Source organism: Leucopleurus acutus (assembly GCF_964270905.1).
Source record: "Leucopleurus acutus genome assembly, chromosome: 14".
Lineage (NCBI taxonomy): Eukaryota > Metazoa > Chordata > Mammalia > Artiodactyla > Delphinidae > Leucopleurus > Leucopleurus acutus.
The window spans coordinates 37,042,782-37,049,502 of NC_139156.1; the positions used below are offsets into that span (position 1 = coordinate 37,042,782).

The 6,721-nt window shown below is 41.9% G+C and overlaps 1 protein-coding gene across 2 annotated transcripts in view; it reads right to left on the bottom strand.

Annotated features, from left to right (window-relative positions):
• The window catches only part of STAMBPL1 (STAM binding protein like 1), a 43,578-nt gene extending 37,281 nt beyond the window's left edge, over window positions 1-6,297 (bottom strand). For both annotated transcript variants that reach the window (XM_082854056.1, XM_082854058.1), the window contains exon 1: window positions 5,937-6,297. The gene's annotated coding sequence lies outside the window, so the exon portion shown is untranslated. The remainder of the gene's footprint in view (window positions 1-5,936) is intronic.
• Between the last annotated feature and the right edge of the window lie 424 nt (window positions 6,298-6,721).

The window sequence follows — 6,721 nt, forward strand, 5'->3', positions numbered from 1 at the left end:
GATTACTGTCCTAGCCACTCAAGTTTGAAGTAACACTCCCAAAAAAGACCCACAGTGGAGTTTCCCCCAGTACCTGCAAAGGCAAAACAGGCAGGCAGCGTTAACTGGGGACTGGAAGGGTTAAAAATGAGTCATCACTGGCCTCCTGTTTCCAATAAACTAGGGTCAAATCAAGTCAAGCAACCAAAAGGAATAATTTGTGATGAGTCCCTGAACAGCTATCTCTTGTATGAGGCTGGGCTGAATCTTTGGTTCATTTACGGTGAAAGCACTGAAACCTAAGTGTAGCAAAAATTTAAAATCAAAAGACCGAATTCACCAAAACTCAAACTTAATCAAGTTTAAACTCACAAAATCTTAAAATAGTTCCTTTAAAAGAAACTGGACTTTAGTTAAATAATTATGTAATTTGCACAAAAGGGTAAAATCAGACTGTGTTTTTAAAAATGAGATTTAAAAAATCTTCCTCAACTAAACAGTATCTGTGAACTTTACACAAGACCAAGAAAAGGTTTTGCCTCCTTAGAAAAAAACAATACTAGTTACAGATTTCTGAACTTTATTTATGAGAATCAAGAATTATAGGGACTAATGCAATGTTAAAATATTGAAATCAGTGATGACACACACCTTGCTAAGGAAGTGCTGGAGGCATGCAGAATGTTTGATTCTTTGTTGCTGCAGCAGTCTTCCCACCTATAATTAAAATCTGGCCTCTCTTTTTTTTTTTTTTTAATTGAGGTATAGTCGAAGTATAATATAATGTTAATGGCAGGTCCAATAATAAAAACGCCTGGCCTTTTATAATTACACGTAATTATGTCAAGTCAAAGAACAGCTAAAATTTACTCTGCTTTTACTCTATAAAATATTCTGAATAAAAATGGTTATGAAATGTCATCATAACTTCACCATGGCTTCTGAATGGGAGATATATAAGACTCTGAGAGTGTGGACAAAGGTGGATGGCATAGAAGTTTTTCAGAATACTGATACCTTTCCAATAATATAATGTACACATACTCATTCATAACATCTCTCTTCTCCAGTGATTCTTTACATCTAATGTAAATGTCTCCCTAATATGTGTTATACAGTATGTATTATATTACATATAATATGTAGTATAATGTATATATTTTATAATACATACCTTATATATAATGTATACATTATATTATGTATACACGACATACACTGTATAAAATGCATCTAATATATATTATATAGCTAAATAATATTACATCACACAATATATATAAAACATATAATGTATATATTGTACATTATATTAGGGAGACATATCCTGCTGCCTCCAGCGAAGGATCACTAGGTACAAGGAAAGATATTACAAATGAATATAATATGTATTGCATATGTCAACTGTTAGGCAAAAACAAAAAATAACCTATCTTTAAAGCATATGTGAAAACACAAATTGGACCCCTTCTTAAAGTATTTAATGAAACACATTTACAAAATACCCAAACATCAAGGAAAAACAGCAAACGTTTTGTACAATAATCTGGGTACTAATTCTATCTATGTAGGAGATGACAAACTCTGCAGTGGAAATGACTGGAGCCCTGGATCTCATTAGGACAAGCCCCCACTTTTCTCTCCCCAGTCAGTGTCCCCAGCACCTGGCATGTGATCAGGGATACACACAAGTTAGGCAAGCAAACACCGGAGTCGGATTGTCTGGGTTTGATGCCCAGCTCTATCACTCTATCCCAGCCTATGGCCCCGAGTGAATTACCTGGCCTTTTTGTGCCTCAATTTTTTAATCTGCAAAATGGCACCTATTCCATAAGGTTGTTTTATGAATTAATAACAATAGTAACAACTAATACATGTAGCAGTTAACCTTGTGCCAGACACTTCTCAGTACTTTTCGTTTATACCTATTTATTCATTTAATCCTTCCCCAAACCTTATGAGACAGAAACTAATATCCCAATTGAAAGATGAAGAAACTGAAGCTCAGAGAAGTTAGTAACTTAATCAAGGACCCACAACTCGTAAATGGCAAAAAGAATTCATGTTCCCAACCACTCCATCATCCTTGAGATAACAAATGTAAAGGCTGAGTACAGTGCCTGGCATATAGCACATGTTTAATAACTAGTATTTATTAATAAGTATTTGTCAAACGTTTGCAAGATTCTGAGGTTACACCAGGGCTCGGCAGGAAAGAATGCTGTGATCAACTGGTGAGGTGTTCCGTGGATGTGGAATACGTGTGTGATCACACTATGCCCCAGGTTTACGATTCCTCTTCCACATAAAACAAAGAATCCTGATGTCTGGCTGTCTGAAGTTTTCACTTCTTCATCTCAGTGTCTCTGGGATCTTATGTCAGGCTGTCATTATCTGACATCACATTTCACCTCCACTCTCTCCTTCTGTTAACCCACTCACTCCCCATCCAACTGCCCAAGTGCTCTTCCAAAAAGATGCTTTCATTACATACTCCTTTCAAGGAACCTACCTTGAATTGGCTACTTGATCTAAATCAAAATTCCACCCCCTTGCTTTCAAGGGACTTAATGAGACATGGAAGGAACATGCCTTTAACTCTAGTTCAAGGGCTCAGGTGCCTACTTATCAAATGAATACTTGATAAGAATGGCCATGTTTCATTATGCAGAGAATAGCAGTAGTGTTTGTGTTACTTCACAACAGTAATAAGCAATTTTTAAATTTTATTTATTTTGGACACAGCCCAACAGGAAAACCTTTTGAAATGTTTAAGGATCTCATTTGATTTTTATTCAGGATGAAACAAGCTTGATTGGAGGACAAAAAGGGAAGAATATCAGAGAAAAATCTGCATTATTATATGCACCATAATGTTAATATCCAGACAAATTTCAGTCAGCTTTCTAATCGTTCATCCTGAAATTAGATCATGAATCATAATCACAGGGTAAACCTCCAATGACTGGGGACGTTAAGTCAGAGCTATTTAAAAAAAAAAAAAAAACGGAAGGCATAACACTCTTCATATTCAAGATCATACAATGCACTCATTTATTTTGAAAGGCTAGCTAGAGTTAATCAAAACATACGAATTACTGGTGTTTATATCAAGGGGCTGCTTTTAATAAATACAAGTTACTCAGTAGCCAGTGGTCTGAATTAATGTCTGTAAGCCAACCACATCAATGGACAAACATAACATGGATTTAATTTAAAATTTAGAAAGAAAATCAAATATGAACTTTGAAGACTTAGCAATTTGCCAAAAGTTTAACTGGCTTTTCTACTCAACATGAGGAGATGAAGGATTGTACTAGAAGTTCATCTAATTTGCTTAGAAATGCAACTAATTTCTGACAAAAGGCATATCCAGATGCAGCTACATCTAGATCATTCCTGAGTTGAACATTACGATGTCAACTCAGGATTTCTGAATGTACACTCAACACATCCAACTGGACAATTCACATGTTCAGATAGCTGAAATAAGCAAGTCAGTAAGTACCAATACAGTGGTTTTTTCTTTGTTTGGTTTGGTTTTGTTTTAGCGGGATCGTTATTGTTCCTTCAGTTGAGGAAGTTGGTCTTAGTTGACTATCAATTGGCTCCAATTTAATGTTTGATGTTTGATGATTCATATAAAGTTATGGCTAAAAATAATCAATACTAGAAGAGGTGATGTAGTAAGGTTGGGAAGATTCTAGAATTGGTATTCATTTAACAAATATTTAATGGGCAGCTGAGATCCATTAGCCCTCAGGGGTAGAGAACTGACTCTCACATTTTCAAGGATGACCATGAGTCATTTCCCGTAGTTTCAATTGAAGCTACTCCTAAATCTTTCACAGGGGAGAGAAAAAAATGCTAGGATTAGACAGAATCACAAACCCAGTGGTTTATAAGTGTGTCTAATTGGTAAATGTATCCTCCCTGAAGGCACATGGCATTTTCTGGGCAGCATCTACTATTTCTTCTACCCCTCCGATCCTGAGCAAGAATTACCAGGTTTTGCTTCTCTATAAAAGGCAACCTCGCTCTCTGGATTGTAGCTGTAAGTAGTCTTGGGAAGAGTCCTTGAAGGAGGAATGTGATCGAACTGTGTTAAGACCTTTGTGCCGAAAGTAAACAGAGGTAACTATTACTAACAATTCTTTATTTTTTATCAGTCCTTCTCAGAAGCTAATCCCCAAAACAGTCTCCTCTCCAGGAAATAATCTCTCTGCTGAGGACACCCTTGGGACCACGATGCTCCCACTTCTCCCTCCAAGCCTTTCAATGGGAATGAGTCCTATAAAACAGAGCAAAAGTATGCAACAAACTGGCCCTAAAGACCACAATATGGGTAAAGGACTTGGATTCTCTGCCTGCTGATTTAAATGGTGCTTATGTTACAAAAGACTGTAAGAAAACACGTTTCTTCTTAAAATTCCCAAGAACCAGCTAATACATAAATTACAGGTGAAGTAGTATGTTCAAGAGCAGATTCCCAAGAGGCAAGCAATTTGCTGTACACATGCTTGAACAGAAAACAAGCAGCCTGTTCATTTTCCAGGGAGATTCTAATAACATTTCATGCCTTTGAATGAAGATGTAATGGAGCAAACGGTAAACAAGAGGTACCTACTTCCCAGTGCCTTCCCAAAGGCATTGACTCAGTATTAAAAAGAAACATAGATATTTACAGTGTAGCTATAAAATGTCTACAATAATAGAGTCACAGAGTACATTTTTTATACGTATATATTTTAAAACAGAGTACCTTTTTGAAGTTCAATTTAGCATCCATCCCACAAACATAAGACTGCCAACTGAAACAAGATCTGGAAAAGCATAGAAGATAGTGGCTTAAACTCTGTGTAAAACAACCATAGAAAACTACTCCCCGAAACTTGAAACAGAAAATCAAACATTCACATGTAATTGAACGGCTGGAACAAATCTGCCATATTGACCTTGACAGGGCCTTGAATCATGAGATCATAAATCAGCATCCTGGTGATATCCATTATAAACTTAGAAATGCCTTAAAACCTAAGACTTCATTTTATTCTCAGTGATTAGCAGGATGTTTGGAAAGCACTGTGCTCTCTGGGGCTTACTTTGAAAGATTCAAAGATTCGAACACCGATTTCCAGAAGGCCACCCCCAAGCCACCCAGACACTTAAGATTTTCTTCAATCCTCTCGATCAGGTTCTGTTTCCTGAATTACTTATTGTTTATTTATTTATTTTCAAATTTCAGTAATTACAGCACCTTAGGCTCTTGGCTATCAGCGGTGTGGCTTGTTTCAGAGAGTTCTGGAAAATTATGTTTTAGTGACATTCCACTTCTTTGTGTGTTTCATTAAAGGCTCTCCGTTAAGGCTTATAAATTATTCAGGTGAGGGAAAATGCCTTATGAGTGGCTCATAAACGGCGTAACAGTGGCTCATAAACGGCGTAACAGTAAGCATCATCTAGAAAGGCATGACACACGGTCCTGCAAGGACGCCTGTTTTTCCAACCGCCGCCCCTTCCCTCCCCACACCACGCACCCCCAAAGACAATGCGGGGGGTCTCTCTGAACGCCGACACCATCTCCGAGGCCGCGCCCCAAGCCTAAACCAGAAACACCCGCGTGGAGGTAGATCACTGCGGGCGTCCCACCCTGCCCCCAGGAGCCACGGCTTCCTGCTTTCCCCATCAAGGTGAAACTAACCCCTCGGAGCCCGCTGCGGGGCGGACAGAGGCAACGCAGGTTGAGGCAGCCGACCGCAGGACTCGCAGGAAGGAAGTGAGCGGCCGCAAAGCGCATTTTCCTCCCGCGGAGCAAGCCCGGGACAGGACGTCGCCAGCGGAAGAGGGGCCGGCGCGCGCCAGGCCACCGGGCACACGCGTCCGCCGTGCACACTTGCCTGTGCCGGTGCGCGCACACACGCACAGACACACACACACGCGCGCGCGCGCCTACTCACCAGCAGCCCCTGATGTCTGGAGCCCGCGTGGGATGGCGACTGCAGCGGCTGTCCCCGCGCCTGCCGTGTGGCCTTGGCATCCGTCTGGCCGCTGCAGCCCGGGCCGCGGTGGCTTTTGCTAGAAGGCACTGCAGTAGGGTGATAGGGCACCCAGCGAGCAGGCGCCCGCTCCCTTCACTCTGCCGACCCTCCTCCGCTTCTCTGCGGACTGATGGAGCTTTGCTACCTTCACTCGTTTGGCTTCTGTGCGTTCCTCTCTTCCTCCTCCCTTCGCTGCCGTAGCTCCCCAGCGCCCAGCGCAGAGAGCTCCCTCGAAAACCCACGCGCAGGCCTGGCGATCCCGAGCCTGCAGCAGCCGTCCCTGATGCCGCCGCCGCCGCCGCAGGAAAATAAACTGTCACTGCGATGGTCCCGGCCTCCTCTGCCCCGGCCCCTGGGTGCCGCCTCCGCCTCTGCCTCCGCCCCTTCCTCGGCGGCGGCCTCCCGTGTTCCGCAGAAAACGCTCGCGGGTGGAAGCAGGTCCCCGCGGTTCGGCCTAGAGCGAATGTGAAACAATCGGGTGCGACTTTCTCTTCTGAAACCCTGCCCGTCCCCTTCTCAGCCCAGAACCACGTGAACTCTCATTTCGCTCCACCATCAGTTTCACTGAGGGGGACCAGAGTGGGTGCCTTTTAAGTGCACACGTGAGGTGATACAGCTGGATTTGACCGTGAACTCGCATCGCAGTCAGAGGAAGGATAGGGTTTTCGTGAAAATCCCACTTACACCGTATTAGGAATTCCACC